The following is a 22294-nucleotide window of genomic DNA, read 5'->3' on the forward strand; positions in this document are numbered from 1 at the left end:
AGGACATCGATGGAGCCCAAAATGAATGGCTTGATTCACACCTTGGGCCAGGTGTCTCGTTTGATCACATCTGGAGTCATGTGCGGCTTGTTAGGGCCATGTGGCTTTTGAAAGCTGTTTGGAGTTGTTAGACAATAGTTACCAAAGTTATCAGTTTGCACCTCAATTCATGTAACGCAACATGTTGCCCAAGGACCTGGCCTACACTGTGAATAGCTGTCAGAAGATGCTGGTTTGCTGCCCCCCACTGAGTCACAACTGAAGAAGCTATGACCATTCAAGAACCTTCATAGACAGATTACAGTGATACAACCTAAATAATTAATGACAATGATCTATTTTTCGGGGTTTAGTCCAGTTAATGGAGATGCCAATTTATCAGCAAGCCTTCAAAGAATGCTTTTGGCAAAACGTCATCGCTTGAGAATAAAGAGTGTTTTTCTCTGCACCTTTTGCAGAGGCCCTGGGCCTTCTCAGGGTGAAATTCACATTGTTTTGTTTATAGAATATCAGAGGTGCCTGCGCCTTAATCTCAATAAAGAGGACCATTGGACTGAATTATCTGTATGATTGCCCTTTAGAACTGCTGTCAATGCTATTCTCCTTATCCAGCCTCTCAAAGCTTCTCCCTGCAAAAAGTCTATGTGAGGAGAATACAATGCAGGCAGTTCAGACGCCACAAAAGGGCATTGCATTAAAAAGCCATACCTCTGCTGTGTGACCTTTGGCAATGCTGGGGAGGTCGGTTCAATCCCTGTGGACACCCAGTCAGCTTCAGTCAAGTGAACAGAATAGATTCTAAATCTGTGATTTGAGGTGTGCACATCAGCAAGCACCCAGGCAAATGGCACCTTAATGTTTTGCGCATTTACACCTTTGAATGATCAGCATTTCACTCCTGAGTATGAATGCGATGCTGGATGAATGAATGTGAACTTGTGGAGAAAATGCTCCTCCTTTACTGCCTACTTGTAATTGAACATGTGCGTTTATTGCCATGCAGTAGCATTATACATATATCTACAGTGGCACAATACACAAGTCTGATACTCTTTAATCAAGGTTTTGGTGTCATTTCAATGGTTCTGAACCAATGTATAAATTGAGAAGAGCACATTTCTAACTGAGTTGTGTTAAATTGTGGTGTCCCCCAGAGATCAATTTTGGGATCACTTTTATTTTATCTCTAGAAGTTAAACTCTCTCTCTCTGGGAATCATCCCAAAATGAATTTTGGCAATGCCAAACAAAATGGTACAGTGGAACAGCAATGTTGGTATCTACTGTATGTGATAAAAAGCACTTGCATAGCTTTAGAATTTTAGCATGATTGTCCTGTGTGACCTAATCATTGCTCATGTATCTTCACAGACTCCAGTGCCATGGAGTAAAGGGAGCTATTTTGCATTCTCCACATTTTTTTTGTCAACTGTCAAACTGTTTTTGGAGGGAATTGTTGATACTGTATGTTTATTTCTGTATCAGAATGGAGGACAAAAGAACTGCACTTAATTGCATGAAGAAGGTCTCTAAACCAATGAGTCATCACAGGCTGAGGAAGATAAACTGAAACCTCTGGAGAGACGGAGAGAGAGAGAATTGCAAAAGCCTAAAATGGGATCATCTTTGCTGAGCTTTTCCTTTCTTCCAAGCCGAATGGGATAACATTACAAACACTCGAGTATAAAATGCTTTGACAGTACCAAAATGGCCTATGGGAGAAGTAGACCGCTTTAACCTTGACACTGGCCTCGCTAAATTTACGTTTGTTCATAAACTATTTGGCTTTAGCTGACAGAGATGCAGATGCTGCCGTCAGTCACACTTTATTCCTTAAAGCAACACATTGTGAAAACATCATAGCTGACCCTCAAAATCAGGCATAAAAAGTTTTGCTCATATTTATTTATTGTAGAAGCAATATTGATGATAAGACAAGAAGATAATAAAATGGATATGTAAGACATTATAACACAATTTGTGTGATTTAGAAGTCGATTTGGAAGTGGAAATCATTGGTAATTGTGTGTTCTCTGTCTCTGTTTGTGACATTTCATTTGATTGTATTCTCTAAAAGTGTTGTTTACTTGAATGATATAAATTGGTAGATGAAACTATGTTATCCACTGGAGCTAATACAACAATCTGATAACATCATACACCCTACCGTTGAAATCTGGGGACTTCTTGCTTCCCTCTCCATTACACCCAAGCTAAATCGAGCTGAGCTGTCACATTTCTGGCCCTGTTTCAAAGTGCGCCGGTGTCCGCTCTCATCTGGGCTGTGTTGATGCAGTGGCACACTGATTGGCTCACACGGGCCGTCATAACATACGACAGGGGGGAAATAAAAGAATTTCTTGCGCTCAGACACCAAAAATCAATGTCTAACTTTATAGCTGATATTGCTTTATGGTTTCTACGAGGCACCTGGAAATAAATTATGGGTAAGATACAGGTGCTCGTTGCTTTTAAGGCTTGTTGTGTGGCAATAAAATGTATCGGCAAAATGGATGGAGAAAGAATCCAACACAGATTCTGTACTTTTACTCACTGCAACATAGTGCGGTGGTTTGAGTTAGCTTTGGCTGGCACGCGTGGAGCACAACCTATCGACTCTTGCTGTAAATTGTGATCTAATCCATGTAGCATAGCCTATTATAAAGTTGAGATCAACAAGAACTGATGAGATCAATCTTGATCATTCAGACACAGATGTTCAGGAACATTTTTTTGGCAAGTACATGATTAAGCAATCAGATTTGCCCAGTGGTGTTTGACACTGGTGCGGGCCACTTGCAGACATATTTCAACATTTATCTCCTCTTTAGTGAAATCGGTTAACCAGTTTAGATTTGTCGCCATAACATGTGACCCAACCACGTGTGTGTGTGTGTGTGTGCGTGCGTGCCTGTGTGTGTGTGTGTGTGTTAGAGAGAAAATGTTGGTGTGCATGTGTCGAAAAGAGATAGAGAGGGAAAGACGCAAATAACACAGACATTGTACGTAAACATGTGCGTGTGTATACAGCACACCCATGTATGTATGTGTGAGAGAGGGTTTTAATTAAGTGTCGAGTATGTGTGTGTTTGTGTTTGTGGGCTGCGATGATGCAGGAGAGGTCCTGCTGGGGAGCAGTAATCAGGGAAAACATCTGGTCTTCATCAGACAGGATGAGACACAGAGGCCGGGAGCAGGCTGGCAGATGGTGAAGAGGTCTCTACACAATAGGGAAAGCCCACTCCCACCAACACAGCACATTACCCCGCACATACACGGACGCACACTTTGCACAACACACATACACAATAACCATTAGATGAATTGCATGAACATGCAGCGAAAACTGGAGATATATAAAGACTTCAGAGAGATGGAAATGGAATCACACATATGAAATATTTTTTATTGCACCATAGTAACACAGAGGCTGGAATTTAAGAAAAAAATTATTTTAACACATATAAAAGCCTCTATATCCACAGAGCACAAGGCGACTTACAACCAGATTTACATGAAAATGTACTTATTTTTCCACCTGCACAAATGTTATTGTACGTATAAGCACACAATTACAAGCAATTACAATTTTCAAAGCATGGGCGGAATTGAGACTGAGGATTGAGGAAATAATTTTATTAATTACTATAATCAATTCATTATTAGTCTTTGTAGTGCACATCACATGTGATGCAGCGTTAAGACGCACATGTTTTGCTTTGTGTCTGCATAGAAAACGAGTTGCTGCTGCTCCATTGCTCACCTGCGTGTGTTTCAAATATCCACTGAGAAACAAATAACTTCACTTTATTGATTTGGCAAACACTTTCATTTCCCTGTGAATCTCCTCACAGTCTGACAGACACATTTACATTGTGCCAATTGCAAAAATTATAGTTTATTCTTGTGTCCTACCTACAGTATTTAGAAGAGGCTACAACTATTTTAAAAATTAATTTGGGTGCCAGCTTCTCCTTGAAAACTCAGAGATGATGAACAGCGAGACTGTGAAAAATCAAAAACTGTCAATTCAGACAGCAAATAAAATCATAAAATCTCCTTAACTCACATCATGCATTTACCTTCTGAATAGAGATAGAAAGTTTTCTAATTATATATTTATTCTTATTATAGCTATATTATTATCCAAATAGCAGATCCTCAATTTATTAAATTATCAACAGCAAGTCATACATAATAAAATACAAGTGCACTAGTAAATCACTGATCCCACTCTTTTACATCTGAAGTAGTGGCATTATTGAGCGAAGTATAAGTATACATAATTTGTTTGAATGCAACGCTTTTAATCACTTTTATCAGCAAAAATGCAGGTGCCATTGTGTCATTGTTTGGTAAAATAACTTTGAACTCCTGACTATGCACAGACGGCTTTTCACTCTCCTGAAATATTTCCATCTTGCGTCTTGCAACTTGCATCTTGCCTCGTGCATCGTGACTTTAAAATATCTGTTTTCTCAGAGGAGAAAGATGAGACTCTTCATTGGAAACTTTCTACTACTTTTAAAGTGAATGTGAACCTGAATTATTAACGGAATTACAGCTGATTACCTGGTCTGCCTGTTAATAGTATTCATTGTGCTCCAGCCCTTTCGGAGCCCTTCTGGTCAAAAACCAATGCCAAAATTGTTGCTGAGTTTCACATTAAATTTCCTGAAAATAACGCTCAAATAATTCAATCCTCTTCCACCAAAGCCATGTTTTATTTAGCTTACACCAAACTGACCTATATTTTCTCTGTTCCCTCTAAAATACAAATGGCTACTTCATCTGTACTCTGCATCGAGTCAATACGACTAAAACCACCATTCCCCAACCGTGCCTGCCGGCTGGAGCCAGTCCCTGATTAGCATATCCTCCTTCACGTAATTGACTGCACCTGTAGTGCTTCTGACTGTCATGCCAATATGTTACTATTGGCAAGAGTGGAGTATTAATATCTGATTCCACGTTAAAAGATTCAACTGAAACTGTTGGAAATATGACAAAGTAAATTCATCACTTTACAAACATTTTAGTGAGGAGAGAGCCAGACAGAGCCAAAGTTGTGCCAAAAGGGAGTCTACATTGCAAATTTTGCTGATATTTACTTATTTTCACCATAATTGTTGACTTTGCTGCTTTTGTTCATGATACTTTATATGTACATATCTAAGTAATCAATAAGGAAAACTAGACTGGAGGACCTTGCTAGCATTAAAGAGAAAATAGCTGCCTAGCCTCCATTATCTGAAGTGATTGGAGAAACAAAACAAAGGCTGGAAATGGATTCCTGCTTCCAATGCTTTACGCACACTCTTGTTGATAAGAGCACATTCATGTTTATTTTATTTATTTTTTTTTTTGTACCCTGCACCAGGTTTATCTGGCATGAAGCAAACACTAGGCTAACTAGCTCTCCAACAAAAGTCAGTACAGTTGGATTTAAATTAATGCAACATCCGGCAGAATAAGCACACCCAGTCATTCCCCTTCACAATAACATATTCACCAGTTGTGCTTCAGTATAATGCCTCCACACTTTACAGCTGGGTTCTATTCCCCAAAGCAGCCACAGCAGGCTGTTTCCAGCAGACACTTTTCACATACGCAGTAAAGGAGGTCATGCAGTGAAAAACGAAGCTCAAATTATTTCCAGTAACATCTTTGGCCCTGGGAAGATAAAGAGAGAAATGAGGCGGAAAGGCAAACTAACAAGGCTAAGCTGTCTTGATGTCCAAACAAGTTCCTCACATTTCACACATGCTTTCATACTCAGAAAAAATGCTTCAAAAAAGACAGATGGTGAGGACCTCCAGTTGACTTTGATACAAGCTGTACTTCAGTTTATCTCTAATTAATGCCCTCCTACACCACTTTGACCTCCCCTCTTCATATTTTTGTGGCAGCGCTCAAATGTTCTCCAACGCCTGCGCCACCGTCAACACCCCATGCTAGCTCAGCTGTGTGCTATTAGCTTGTCGCCTGGGTGGGTATCACCTGTCAACAACCGCAGGGTGTTTCCCTGAATCTCTCACCCTCCCACCAGCCTTTAAACTCGCGCCGCTGTGAGGTGATTGATGACAGGTCAACCACCAACGGCCTCACAAAATTTCCAATTCTTCCACAGGGAAATTGCTCATTTCTGCACAAGTCTATGTCAATTTTAGCAACATGGCAGCATGCTAAGTTTATGCATTATGCTGGCACCCGGACGCAGAATTGTGATGAATTACGCCACAAGTTGGACCGAGCAGAAAAAAAACACATAGTTTAATTTGCGCTTCTTTATTGTTTGCTTTTTTTCCCTCTTGGATGTCTTGTCAAGGAGGGTGTACTTGCTATGTAATATAAGCGTAAGCAGGCGTGACACTCCTATTTAGATAACCACCTCACTCCCTTCTCTCTCGCAGTTTCTACACGACTAAAACTGCCAGTGTGACATTGTCGAGAGCTTTTTTCAAAGTCCTGCTGCCTTTTTAAAATACAGAAATGGTATCCTATTTGCTGCGGTGCTGGCTTCAAAGAGGTTATTTGTCATCATACAGATTTATGCTGTCATTCAGGGACATTTATATCACTTTAAGCTCTTTGGGTGTTCCAGCTCTGGCGCTGGGCAGACAATCCCACAGAGAGCCGGCAAGCTTCTCTCTTTTTCATTTTCTTCCTTTTTGTATTCCTCCCCTCCACCAGCAAGAAGCGAGACTGTAATGATTGTTACTGCCTCAAAGGGCACATGTTATAACAGCCCAACAAAATGGGATCTGGTTGGGTGAGTGTGTCTGGGCCTTACCTGGAGAGGCCCTCTCTGGTGATTAGCTCTTGACAGGTCCAGACAAAGCAGGAGCTATTCATGTTCAAAACCACCTGTGCCATAGTGCATTTACTTACCTATGGATGCAATTTAACACACTCACATTTGAGCATTTGTGTTTTCATAATGGCAGAGATGGCAGGGCTTTTTTGATGGACAACTGCATATGTGTGTAAATTGTGGAATGATTCTGGATCACAGGACTGAAAGCTTAATATTACTTTTCAGTTGACAGTATATGTAAGTGGACTGTATATAGACGTGCATCCAGCCATACTGAAGTGTGAAGTATTTTAGTTCTGTATTGATTTTAAGATCAATTTGATCAGTATATAGACACAATATGCGATTACATTTTGATTGTGTTATGGGTTTTGTAACATTGTCAGGCTGAGGAACTGCCATTCATTCATGTATCAATTCACAGTATCACAGTTCCCTTGATATTCTCAAAATGAGGTTCAATACTTTATATCAGTAGACAGTCAGGCTCACATCCTGACCAAATAAAACATCCATCAAGATCCTGAACAATGAGCTTTAAATGACCAAGTCCAAGACCAACCTTCCGACTTAAATCCTTCTGTGTTTAATCTCTGTCAGAGCTTGGGGACAAACACAACAAACCACCATCTCTGATATCTGCGTGAGGTCAAAAATGAGAGCACACAAACTGTATAATATGAGAGTATGAATATTAGATGAAGAAATACGCAGAGGATAAGAAGCATACAAATCAACTTGGATGAACACACAAAATGTGATGATGTGGTGGCATACTGAACATTACCATCAGCAGTCAAACGTCAGCGCTCTTTGAAAAAAGTATAAGAACATTAGGAGGATACAAGCAAACATGAAATTCTGTTTAAATCATATATTAACTTACACATTTTCATGGAGTAAGCAGCCTTGTTTTGGAGTTAGGAGGGGCTGCTGTACATTATACTATAAGTATGTACATTTTAGTTTGATGTCTAAAATGCAGTATAATGTGAGCATTTTAGACATCTCTGGCATTTGTGTAAGAGAGAATTTACCTTCAATTAATGTGTCAATGATTTATTTGTGTAACACTTTAGAGAGTTTTTCCATTTTGGTGTTAGTAGTTTTACTTTAGTAAAGAATATGGGAACTTTGTTGACACTAGTGACATAGTGGCATAAAAGAGTTATAGGTTTGCAGTGCCACCAGATCGTGATGAAAGTCTAGCAGCATCAATAGCCTGCTTGCTTTACAGCACTAAATACTCTGATGCGGTGTGCACATCAATGACCACAGAGCAAGCTGGACCACATTAATAGAGCTCCCCTTGAGTAATTCAGGGTCCATTATGCAGAGGTCTGCTCTCATGTCCTGCAAATTGTCAGTTGCTTAAGCTAAGTAATATCTACCTGAGGCAGGCAGACAGTGTTTAAAAAACATTTAAGGAAAATGACTTTGGATGAGCAAGAGGCTATTGCAGTGAAAAGCCACGCCGGCACTCTCAGGGCAATCACGACAGAAAGAGGCCCGCCACCAGCAGAAGGTTAGCCTTGTGACATTTCCCACCTACGAGGGTGGAATGAAAGGAAAATGTGGCACCATTCGGCATATTCAAGTGCTGTGTGCAATAAATGGAGGATTTATTGTTGGCATTTGAGGCTGCGTGGTTCTTCATGTTTCAAAGAAAGGAAAATAAGTCATGACCCCTCAATTCCTATAAAATCACTAGAACTTCCATGTCCATTTCTTCTGTTAATTAAAGCCTTTCCACTTCTATTTGATACAATATGGGGCAGCAGTGGCGCAGTCATGGGCCAAAAAGTGTGGATTGACAGCTGGCAGCCAAAGAGTTGCCAGTTTGCCTCCAGGCCACTGCCGAGGTGCCCTTGAGCAAGGCACCAAACCCTAACCTGCTCCACTGGAGCAAACTTTCAAGTGTGTGTCATTGCATTTGTGTGAAACATGTATGTGTATAGCATGAAATGTAAAAGCATGTATTTGAAAGAGGAATTTCTCAGCCTGCTGAGACAATAAAGGCGTTCTTTCCTTCTTAATATAGAATGGAGCATCATTTGGAAATGTAGAATAACTGTCCTGTACAGATGACAGGTTAATGAAAGTCACTGAAATAAAGCAAAACAGGTCAAATCGGGCGGCATAAAAGTGCCTCAATTCACTTGATTCTGATACAGCGTCCTTTACAAAGCTTGGAAAAAAAGCGATTTGCTCCATGTGCCCTCCACACTTCACATCCTGCAAGTATTCTGGCAGTATGTCACAGTGGCTACCACACAACTCTGTCACAGCACCCAATAAAAGTCATATTTTATTTACTTGACAAGGGCTCTTTGAGCTCTCCTTGACCAAAAACGACTGCGGAGCCGCCTCTGCAGTGAGGCGCGATTTCAAATTTGTTACTCCCCTGCCCTCCCTTGAAAATATCCCCTTCCTCTTTGCCAGAGAGCTCCTCGCCATTCCGGTGTTGTCTCAGTGTCTGGCAGTTGCTCAATCCTATTAGAGGGCAGCAGGGGGGTCAGGAGGTTCACCGTGTCACGGACAGACCCCCTGCCTTCATCCATACCCCCTCCCCTTTCCCCTGTTTTTCTCCTGCCGCCACCACACAAGCACACAGCATCCTCCTAGTGAGATCGGCATAAACTCGGGGCGGAGGCACCACACGTGTCGAGTCAAGTTGACATTTCCTCAAGGTTGTACGTAAGAGCTGATTACTTGCATATAGGAGAATTACTGTTGGCATGCTGCAGAAACATGATTTGTAGCAGATCAGTCATCTGTAATACAATTCAAATCTATTACATCTGAACCCTCGACTCCCGGGCCTGTGACCTTGGGTGTATGCTTTTCCAGAGGCTCTGTTTCAAAACAAGTAGTGTTGACTTGTTGGTCATTTGATTTGTTGGGGGCATTTGCCTTGAATGTGAATGTGGGCTGAAATGCTGGCTGTGGTTTCAAGGTTATTGTTTGTCTTCAGGGCTTTTTTTTCTCTCTCCTGACAGATTAAAACCATTTTTAGAAGGAGCACAACAACTACAAGTAAGTCATACTGTGACAAGTAGGAAGTATAAGATAAATCATAAAGAGGACACATTGAAAGCTTGTTAAAAACTAAAAAACAATGAGTTCATGGGGTGTCAAGATTTTAAAATATCAAAGTTAAAAACGTGTGTAAAAAATTAACTTTGTGTAGAACCATAAACATTTGGTAAAACTGTTAACAATATCAAAATGGTTTACAAAGGTCGCACTGTTTATATTTCACAAGGTGTGAACCACAGTGACATGAATGTAATGATTTGTTAAAATGTTGAAAAAGTCTGGAGATGCCATTTTGAGTTCATTCGTTGCAACATATGCTCATGTATATGCATATATTGTAATGTAAATGTTAGTTGTGAAATGTGTGTCATGCTCTTAATTATGATCTATTGCATTGATTGCATTTTCTGTATGTGTGTTGGCTTGGAATGTTTCCTTGTCAATTAAATGAAATTGCAGTTTAAATTTTCAATTATTACACTCAAGACGTTAAAGTGAGAACGTCGGCTCTGCCACACCTGTAATAATTTTCTCAATTTCAGGGCGGCGACAATAGCAGCCAGAGTAATGCAGCACATTAGCACATTGAGTATTACTGAAACTCATGGGTATCCGTAATCCATAGCTGAATAGAACAGAAAGGCTGCCCTGTGGTAAATAATGAGCGCTTATGAAAAGGCCTTTAAGCTGCTGACCCAGCCGGTGAAGGCAGGAGGGTCCATGCGGTGCCCAGGCACATTTCTGTTCTATTTAGCCTCCTGACGCTTTAATCCACCACCTTCCTATCAGTCAGGATCCGGCTATGAGTTGTCCCGCTATAATTGTGTTTCATCGATTCTGGCTTTGGTCTGACGCCTATATATCTCCTGTAAATGGAGCTTCACAGATACAGTGGGGTTTACCTGTATAAATATTTCAATAAAAACAGCTTTGTGTATTGGGTTTTTCCCAGCCCGACTATCAGTTCCTGAGCCCTCACCCCCACCCCCCCTGTGCCAGCAACTATTGATGGTGCCAAATCGTGGGCTAATGTGCTCCCACATTAATGTGTGTGCTTACCTTGGTTCAGAAAAGGCTGCTCTCAGTTGGTGCGAAGAGGGAGAGAGAAAGAGAGAAAATAGACAGATTGACTATGTGTGTGTGTGTGTGGGGGGAGGGGGGGGGGGGGGGGGGGGGGGGGGGGAGCGTTGTTGTATTATTGAATTTGGAAATTATAAATACATTTCATACCCTCAGCTCTGTGCTTTAGTGACAGACAGACAGGCTACTAGGTAATTCTGGCGCCGGGTCCAAAACGGGAATAATGTGATGAAATCTATTTCCAAATAGAGCTGAACTTAACGTCTCGTCCCCGGCAGGTGTGTGAAGCGGCTGGCTGCCTTTGAACAACAACTCTCGTGTTCTTTCTTTGACCATCGAGATGGACAACAAAGCAGATTATCCTCGACTTGTCCTCTCCAGGCATGAATTATAAAGACTCTATCTCGCCTCCTCTATTCCCATTTTTACACCTTTATTTTCCCTCAAGCTTTCGCTCTCTTACCTGTCTTTGTGCAGGCCCTTCCTGTCCATCAGGAGACGGCTTGGTGGATCAAATCAAACAAAGAGACACCTTCGCTTGGTCCCATGATTGCTTTTGAGCACCAAGCCACCCACCCACAATGCACTCCTCCTCTACTTGCTATCTACATCTTCAGGGCATCTCCAAAGTGGCCCACTGCCCTGTGGGAGTGACAGAGAGTAATAAGAAAACAGTTAAAGAGACAGGTGCTCAAGAGCTTCCATCTTTGTTTACTCAGTATACTGTGTGTGTGCGTGTGTGTGTATCTGCATTTATGTCCCAGGTGATGTTCCAACCAAGTGCATAGACTGCAGTGACACCACAGATCATTAATAATGAATTGAAGTTCCTGCACTCTAGCTTTGTCCCAGAAACTCCCTCAACCACAAACATAACTGGCCATCAGCTGCTGTCACCTGACCCCAACCTGAGACCCCCCACCCCACCCCACCCCCCACTTTTAGATGTCTTCTTACTCTCTCGTCTTCACTCTTACTCATCTGTCGAGTCAATTCAGCCGTGCCTGTCTGACGCTGCTTTCATTGCATGGAAATGCAACACAACACACACAGGTAAATCACTAAAGCACTCCAACTACGTGTTAGTAATCAGTTTGAGTCAATTCAGAGGTTACATGACTCTTGCAGTGGATTGCATTCATTTTCACATTTCATTTGGCACAATCTGGCCTGAAAGACACTTGTGCCAAATTCATCTCCAGTTTCTTTTGTCATTTCTTTAGTCTGATGCTCCATAAATCTGGCTAGATATCATTCGTTTTTATTCATGGAATCAACCTTCATAGGGGGTTTTGAAATGCCGTAGAAAATTAAGTTACTCTGAGAAAACAGATTAAAATATTCAGTTTGAACACTGCAAAATTAATATTTCACAGGATAAAGAGTTAAACTTCCTGTTATGCTTCATAAGGAAACGATCCATCATCTGTTGGGGAAATCTGAGCTATCTATGAAGATGCATCAGGAAGTTTTCTCTCTTGCATCTCACTGCACAGACGGGGGCCTGGACTTTGTATTGTGCCATCATTTCTTAGTATGTGGATCATTGGTTTGTATCTGAAACCTCGTAAATAATAGGGCAGTGATGCTTTTCAATTCCCTTTTCTAACCAATGTTTTCATCCAACAAATAGTTCATGAATAGCAATCACGTCTGCTATTTTTGCCTTGTGCAATGTTTCTTTTTTTTCCCCCCTCACCGCTGCATGATGCAAGTGTTTCCACACTGATAATCATCTGCAATCTAACTCTGCGCTTTAGTTAGCCCAGCACGTCACCTCTGTAGTTGTTCAGCAGCCAAGTATCTGTCTAAAACCTTTTTTTGTTTCATAATGACTTTACTTTTCATTCCGTCCTATCCGAGCGCATTGTGGCTTTGATGCGGGTTCATCCGGGGGGGGGAAGCTCATTTTAGTTTGAACAGGGCTATCATCCCGCCGCGGAGCAGACAGGGGCCGGGGTCAGGTTGTGTAGACGCGGGGAAAAGTGATGCAGCAGCATAAATTACCACCTGAGCCGTGACGGGGCCGGAGTGAACTACACCCTGCAGCACGAGGAGGAGCCGCTGAGGCTGGCATCTGGACGCTCAGCGCCCGACCGTTACCACGTCAGCAAACGGCATAGCGACGCCTATTTGTGAATTTCTCCAGCAGAAACTTGAGACATCTCTAACGTCACCCGTCTCGTAAACAAACATCCCTTTCATTTGTTTGCTTCATAGTTTGATGGGTTTTTTTTATCTTCCCGTTTCCCGACTGCTGATTTTTTTTTTTTTTCATTAAGCCCATTTTGATGCACCTGACTTGCATGTTTCTCCTCTGAGTCATTTCATTGTGGATAATGTTACTCAGGGGCTCCCTTGTATTGACGCATGCCGTTGGATTGGTGTCTGGCTAATAGACTATAGGAGTTAACACGGGGTAGGTCCTGTTGTTATCGAGTCTTTCATATTGGAAGGAGTAAAGTGCTGGAGGAAGTAATAGACTTGGTGGTTGCTATCGCTCCCTGGGGCTGCAGGAGGCAATCATCTAACTAAATGAGAGAGAGATGGGGAGAGAGAGAGAGAGAGAGAGAGAGAGAGAGAGAGAGAGAGAGAGAGAGAGAGAGAGAGAGAGAGAGAGAGAGAGAGAGAGAAATAGTATTGATGGCTGACAAATCATTGCTTCTGATGTACATTTCAAAGTGTGCCCTAACATCTACTTTGGTTTATTCATACACACATTTATTGATTTGTTTGTTTTTGTGTCTCACCTTGGTTTTACTGCAAGTCTGGATCATAATCAGAGCTCAAACTGAACCCCGGGCCGTTCGGCACAGTGCACCCGCTTGGCCTTGTCATTAGGCAGGAATATCTAGCAAGAGCATTCTGGAGAACTAATTACCAAGCTGTCTCACTTATTCACCCCCGCCCTCCCCCCCCCCAACACCCCAACACCCTCACCTCCCTCTCCCTTCACCCCTCTCCCCCGCCCCGTTTCCCTTCCCCTTGCAGAGGAAATGAAGGGCTTCGAGCGAAAACGGCTGGGAAAAGCGGCGGGGCTAAAGGGGGACAAGAGTGAAGTCGTCTTGACATGATAAACACAGAGACGTAGCCGAATCTATCACACGAGACAGCACCGCGTTGTAAATTACAACTGGCCTCAGCCCATTTACATCAAGTGATTGAAGAAGGTGTCCTTCCCATCCTGAAGCGTGCGTGTTCTCCACTTAGCGTGGTCCGTGTTTGTGTGTGCATACATGCGTGTGTGAATGCCCAGGTGTCCGTGTGCCAGAGCGCCATTTGTGTTCAGAGGTTATCAGAAACAGAATAGAATAGAATGTGGGAAAACAGCATTCTTTGGAACACTTAACCAAACAAGCCAATAGCAGCTCAACTCTCGGGGATAAGTGCTGCATTCACATTGAACATTCCTCATGAGTAATGTGAATTGATTAAATCCCAAACGATTCTTCAGCACGGTGTATGCACAGATTCCCTATAGGCAAACGCCCTGATTCATGAGAGAGTGCGAGCGAGAGTTTGAGCCGTTCAGAAAACCAGAGTTCCCGCGGATGTGGGAGCGGAGCAGAATATCACATGACCACATATTACGCCCCAGACCATATATTACACTGTCCGCCTTCCATCTCATCTATTATTCATTACACAATCATTTAACTAAGTGCAGTGATTACTTAAATGTTTAATGCTGCCATAATCAATATTGGTCATAGCCTTTCAGGTGGACACAGTTTTTCTAGCATTAAAGTCCCATCACCCATTGAGTCGATCAGGTTGAATTGCACATAGTTACAGTAATCGCCTCCATTATAAAGGTCTTTTTTATCAATGGCAATGGAGACATGTGCTATGATGATAGTTCATTTCTGCCTATCCGCCATCACAGTCAGTGTTCTTCATATCTCTGTTAGGGCAACTTCACAGGATAATTGTCCCTAGCATCCATTGGTTAGCCTGCCTGTGCTCAAGTCACAACTACCATTGACGGCAGGCGGGTCGCTCACACAGGAAAGGAAAAGCTGGCTGCACTGCCAAATCATGACATAACGAACATTCTGCTGGGATTTTTTTCCCCGTGTTAACGACGGCAGCATGGAGGAGGGGTCCATCAAGAAGCGGTAAAGTGAGTTATCGTGATGCATCGACCCACGTATCACCAAGTCTCCCATACATTCACCAATCAAATTGCATTGCAATGACAAGTTTTACTGCCAGACTGTGACATCCACGCAGTGTGCCGACCGATACGGATGCAATAAATATGCACTTGCCACCTGGATTATGTGTCAGTGTCAAAGCCTGGCTTATAAGCGCCGTAATCACATCATCCGTGTGTTAGGAGTGGCGGTATTGTATTCCCTTTGCATCACTTACTCTCCCTGATAATCCAACCTCAATGAAAGACGCCGGCATGAGATATGAAATACAGCTTTATGCAGTCACCCTGTGCTTGCCGGTGGCGTGGATTTATCATACAGAATTTACTGTACAGTATATTCCTCTGCCTGTACTCTCTGAAGGCTGAGTGGTGCTGCTGTGCCAGCAGTGTGTTAGCAGAACAAGATACAAGCAGGAAAATGTTGCTTTTTGTATCTTTTAGCTCAGAAGGGACCTAATCAGTGGCATTCTGAAGAATGGGTTGTTTTGTTTTCCACAGTCAACCTTACTGTACCGATTCGTTGTTCAGTTAAGACTCTATTGGAGTCTCGGCCTTAAAGGACAACATGAGACTGGAGAGGAGAGCTTTTACAAGACGACAAATTTTGATCGCCGTTTCATCCATTGAAGTCCTGCTGCCCCTCTCATCGGGCCAAACTGTGACCTTATTATTACGAGGTTCTATCTGCCGCCAGAGTCGTTTTGAGCTGCAGGGCTTTAAAGCTTTGCTGCTCCATCTGGCTGAACTCTTCCAACTTTTGACTTTTGAAAATATTGAATCTATAAATTAGAAAAATAGAAAATAACCCCACAAGAACACGAACCACAATATTTGTATTTATTTTTTGCTGATTCAATCAGACAACATATATTACACCAAGTTCACTTGTGTGCAATTATAATCGAGCATGTGAACAAGAAAACATTCACACTGTGATGTTAAGAAACAGACATAGAAATGGCTGTGTGATGTGAACCCCAACACCATTAGAAAAACAGCATTAATTCCCAGTAGCATCTGCAGACCCAGCTGTGTGCGCAGACCACAGAGAACTTCAACCCATTATTAAAACGACTATGAAATTTGAATGCGTGCGCGCGTGTGTGTAAGCATATCCAGAGGAGTTTTCTGTGAGCCTGTAATGAGTGCCTCTCTTGTGGATCGGCATGTAAACACCGGAGGAGAGTGAACTCTGGCAACAGCCATTCCCATTTGGCTCAATTAGGCCCGAAACTGAGACAATCAATGGTGCTGGCCTTTCTGCCGGCCCGCCTGTTGGCGATGGCGCTGCACTCAGTAAAACAAAATGGGAATAATCAAAGTCCATAATTAGTTGGCCTGAGAGGGTGCTGCAGTACATTTTCATTCAGCTATAACCGGGCGACAGCACAGCGACTATGGCGGCACAGGCGGCACATAGAGATGAATCCACAGCCTGTAGGAGAAAAAGGGCAAAACAAAATGTGGTGTGAGCTCTGAGCTGCAGTGATCCCAAAGAGAGGAACGCTGCACTACACACACACAACGGCCAAAAACTCTTGGCGACAAATGAAGCGCCAAGGGAGTCGCTGGAATATGATGAAAAAGTAACAGGCGTAGGGACATTTATAACACTCTGGGAAAAAAAGAGTCAAGATAAGGATGAAAAAGCAAAAGGGAGAAATACATACAGTGTGGCTGGTGGGTGTCCTTTAAAGTGGTGGCCTGGGGATTTGACAGGGAACATGGAGGGAACATGGAAGGGAAATGTCCCAGTTTCTCCAGGAACATATCTGAGCGATCTGGACGGAGATCCGAGCCCGACGATCGGTGACCCACAGAGACATCCACAGTTGGAGAGAAATGACAGCAATCCTGCCCTGCAAGTTTCAGCAGTTACACACACACACACACACAGGCCCACAGGCACAGGCACATACACACACAAACACACACTCACTCACTTGGTGTCTGCTCAAATTAGCATATACTGTATATACGACCTGGAAATTTCATCAGAATATACTTTACTATACTATACTGTAAAATGAGATTTGTTTTCATTTATTGAGTTTTACATCTTTGATGGTGGTATTTCATTTAATATTCTAATTTACAATGATGTTCATTCTGGTTTGTAATACATTTCTGAAGGGACCAGTTATTTGTCCATAAGTAACGTTAACTGTGGAGTGATAAGGAAGGGGGAATGATTTAGGGAAAGAACGAGAGAGGAGAGATCAGTGCGAAGGTGAGCGAGTATGTACAAGATGGAGCACTGTTAAGACGGAGTTAATAAAATGACATAAGAAGGAGAAGTAGTCCCGTGCCTTGCTTGCCACACACACCCAAAGAAGAAGAAGACCCTTGAGGATACAAACAATATCGGCCGTTACAATTGGAATGACTGCAATCGGTGGATTTGCTGTGGAAAGATGCTTTGTAGTAACAATCATCCGTCGTTTACACAGGAAGTGAGTACTTAAACTATATTTCAGCTGCACTTATTGGGCAACTATTATAAAACCTCTGATCTACTTTCAAACTTGCTTAGCTGATAAACAAACATCTGTGTGGTGGATGCATATTAATAACAAGTCAACAATCAGATTTGCTCCTTGCATTGATGGACATTCCTCCTGTTATAAAACATCTCGCTGACCTGCATGCATGTATGGAAGCCACATCTCCCTGAATCCTGGCTGCAGTCGAACACAATGGCACCAGGTAAAACAATGGCCATTGGCCCGGCTTATTGCAGCGGGAGGTGATGAGGGGGAAGGTGATGTTGGCACAAAGTGTGTGTCACGCTGCCCCTGGTATCCTCACAGAAGGTGGCCGGCCTAATGATGAGGAAGATTGCTTCTGTGTCGATGGCTGCCAAGTTGAAGTTGGATTGAGGTAAAGAGAGAAAGCGGGAGTGTGAGTGTGTGTGTTTCTCAGTCAGTCAGTTGGGGGTGTGCGTGTGTGTGTGTGGGGGGGGGGTGTTAAATGGCTTGGTGTCTGGCCTCAGATTGGCAGCCAGTACCTTACTACTCTATGCACACCCACACTTTATACAATGGCAAACAGGCAGGCAGGTCCTGTGTGTACATTTTTACTGTGTGTATTCAAATATACTCAAATATCTGAGTACATGAGCAGACCTTTTATTCCTAAATACATTTGTTAATGATCCCAAGAGAAAATGAATTCAATGCTCCCTGAAATGTAGGACAAACGAGTCAAAGAAAGCAAAAAGAATACCAGCTGTGCTCAAATAAGAAATCAGAAAAAACTGTGGAATCTTGAAAATTGCAGGAAATGTTTGAAAAGACGAATATACAATCAGTAGAATCGATGTTGAACCGATACGATCGATTACCTCCTTCCTGATCTGCTCCACGTGTTTCTTGGTTTCTTATTGTTGTGCTGCGTTTGCTCACCGTGTTTGTGCTGAACTCTAATGGCTGCTATGGTAAATTTAACATAACGTACATTTCCACAGCATTAATTACACAATATAAACACATACAACCAACTCTGCTGAGTCTGTCTTTATAGCCGCTTAGTCCATTCACAGCAGTTCTCCCTACCTTTATTTTCTAACGATGAGAAACTTTCAAGCAATGATGCATAAATACAATTACTGCTAAAAATGTATGTGGATTAGGGATCGGCCAGCCTGCATTTCAAAATATACACACACACGGGCCAAATGAAACCTTACACACACCACTAATGTGCTGGGTAACAAAGGTGTTGAAAGGAGAGGAATATGAAATGAAGGCGGCGTAGCACTCGCATCCCAAGCTCGGATCTGAGGAGATAATGAATGCAGAGCTGCACGCGATAAACTGCTGCGCCGCATGAATAGAAACTGTGTGCATTCTGCGGGGCCAAACATAAAGGAGCCCCTGTGTGTGTGTGTGTGTGTGTGTGTGTGTGTGTGTGTGTGTGTGAATATGTGTGTGTGTGTGTGTGTGTGTGTATGTGTTTGTGTGTGTGTTTGTCATTCAAGTGGGAATTGAAAAGCTGATAACATGAGATAATGTAGAAACACAGACGTGATCCTAGCCGAGGCGTCAATATGGAAATGTAACAGGTAAAACCGGGTAACATGGAAACCATGCTGGTGCATGAGTATCCCCTCCTCCCCCCCTCCCCCTCCCGCAGGTGAGAGGCGTGTTTTTATGATGGGACCAGACAAAGAGCGAAGTCCCCACGCTATCACGTCCCTGGTCTCTCCCCCCTGCGCTGGAATGAATAATGAAGGCCGTTCACCTTGTTTATCCTTCAATTCAATATTTACTCCTTGTCAGTTGCATTCTGGGGCTTTTCATCACTGCCCCTTCTCCAAGCGCATTTTCCTCTACGGCGCTGTTAATGTTTGATGAACGCCACAATAAAGGGGCGTAGGGGGCGAGGGGGGGGGGGGGGGGGGGGGGGGGGTAGCTACCTGCATCGCCGTTGTTTTTTATTCCCTGTCTATTGATGTTTATAGCTTCTTTCTCCCCCAACATCACGCTTCCTCCCCCGAGAGTCCTCCCGTTTCCTCCCCTCAAGGTAAATTTGGGCGAGATTGAATAAGGCAAAGGAAAGTAGGTCAGCGGCTTTGATCAACCTATTGCATTGTTAGCGTGAAGGTTAGCCTAATGCAGCTATTATCCTCAGCAAAGAGCCTCGGCAGGCAACACGTGTCCGGCGCTTCCTTTCATCCTGTTTCTCTCCGATGTAAACTAGTCTTTACCGCCTCATTTCTCAGTCACGCACGCCAGCTGATACACACAGAAACACACACGCGCTCGCAAACAGGCGCACACACATACTCGCGCACACACATTCACATTCTTCCAGGGGGCAAATTTTCATTTCTCGAATTTCCATTACAAGTCATTTCATGCATCCTTTAGGCTTCCATGTTTGTTTTCTGATATCGTTTCATCTTGATTATGTTGTCCAGTTTAATTGTGCCGGCGTATGATCGTATCAGCATTTTTGGGGATTTGTTTCATTGCCATTCATATTCTTTCATCATATTTCTGACGTACCTGATCCCTTATCACTACACGGATACCAGCGTATCAGTGTAATCAGCTCCCAAATGTCAATCAACCAATAATTTATTTATTACCTCCATCACTCTTATCATCTTTAATAAAAGTATGTATAAAACATTTCACAGGTGTTTGCTAATTTATTTTGAATTTGACTTAAAAGGAAACATTACAGGACAAGAATTTTTACAGAGCCATTGTCAGGCCCTAGAGGCAGCAAATAGCATTACACCCCAGAATGTCAAGAGGTGGAAAGAGCAAAAAACAACAATCGCTTTGCTTTACAGTTGCACCATAGAAAGAAAACGTCCTGGGTTCATTAAAATCAATCAGGTTAATCCCTTCCAATGTGCTCCAAAAAGACAATCTTACCTGATCACAGTTACAGTAGATGATAGTATTTGGCCTTTTGAATGTGAAGGTGGAGGAAATGGCTCATCCATTGGAGAGCTAGAATGCGCTTCGTAATTTTGGGACGTCCATGTCCCCGTGTGCTCACAGCCCTCAGCACCACTTTGACCATGTTCTAGTCACACTGTATAACCGTATCCAGCCGGAGGTGCCGGTATTGGGGAGCAAACACATGTTGCGGGCAAACACTTGGATCCCGGTGCCGCCCCTGAGCTTGCGCCTGGTAAACTGTAAGTCAAACATCCCATTAGTGCTCAACACGTCTATGGGCCTGATGAAAGTGTGAAGGGGTAGTTTAGGATGTGACCAAATACATTTGAGAGAGATCTTCATGAAATTCTCTCTGCTGGTGCGGTAGAAGGATTATTTTTTATATCTCTCTCTCTTCTCCTGACTCTATTTCTCTTGCAGCTATGTGGCAGAAAAATAAACCCCTATGGCTGAATTGAACAACAGCTAAGCGGTAATAGTTATTTGTGACCATTGATCCTTTTGCACTTGCTAGGTGTCCTCTTTTTTTATTGTCAACTCGGTCATTAAGAGGCGAGCGGGAGGGTGGAGGGCTGGAGAGAGCCACTCCACAGACATGTTGCACACAATTAGCCAGCTGCAGAGGGACCGTATGGCTGTCATGTCTCCTGTTGTTCCGAGGTGAAGACGTGGCTGTTTCTGAAGGCAGAGTGCCTGGTAAACAGAGGTACCCCCCCACCCTCCCCTCTCTTCGCACACACACACAGACACACATCTCAAGAAGCCCTGGTCTCCTTAGCGCATATAAAGCCACATTCACAGCCCTTTAACTCTAAGCAGCTATTCTGCGTGACACAGCTCAGCCCCTTCACAGCCGGGGTGTTGGGCCTGTGTGTTTACTGTGAATCGCCTCAGCAGCCACCTTGGCGAGGGCAGTTTAATTTGACCAACGCTCAATCAATTTCATCTCCATACTTGACAAATCATGCAGTTCCTTCATGACGCACAATCCTTTTCAATCACATAATCACTTTAAAATCAAATCCTGAAAAGCTTTCAGTCAGGAGGTGCTATTCTCGTTTGCAAAAGTAAATATTAAATATGGCTTAAGACTACATGCTGTAGACTGTTGTGTTTTTCAGCTCTGTAATGACCACTGATTGCTTTGCAGACAAGTCCACGCGTGACTGTGGGTGGAATTTAGAATCAAATCAGTACAACTATACATCTGATTGAAACCGTGCTACAAAATTGTTCCATCTAATTTTGTGAATCAGCTCAAATTAATTTTTTGGGAGGCTATTTTGATGGAGGTGTGAAAGAACAATTACACAGAACACCTGCTAATCTCTCTGTGTTTTCTTGATTGATGGAAAATATACACATGCAAACATCACACAAGCCATTATCTGCTGCTTTAGTGATCTTTAGTGATCATATCTAGATGCACTTTTTAAATGTATCACATTTGGTATTATGTACTGTACTATATAAGGCTGCCTGAATGAATATTAAAAATGGCACAACTAAATGAATATTTCAAACAACATTAGTGGTTGGCACTTTTGTGAGAACAATCAACAGGTTGGTAACTATAGTTTCAAACATAAAAAGTTCACAACAGATTGATGTCACTGTGTTGATTTAGTTTTATTGGAGTTAATTTGATTCGTTGTTGCTTATCTATGCCCATTGCTCAAACGTGTCATTTTAACATCAATCAACTTTGAGACTTCAGGTCCTTTTTCAACAAGATCCAAAATGTAAGTAACAGCTGAGCTCAATAAGAATGTTCTACAATCAC

Source organism: Genypterus blacodes, unplaced genomic scaffold, assembly GCF_046128005.1.
Source record: "Genypterus blacodes isolate CSIRO-AG114 ecotype Tasmania unplaced genomic scaffold, CSIRO-AGI_Gbla_v1 ptg000067l_1, whole genome shotgun sequence".
NCBI classification, from domain to species: Eukaryota; Metazoa; Chordata; class Actinopteri; order Ophidiiformes; family Ophidiidae; genus Genypterus; species Genypterus blacodes.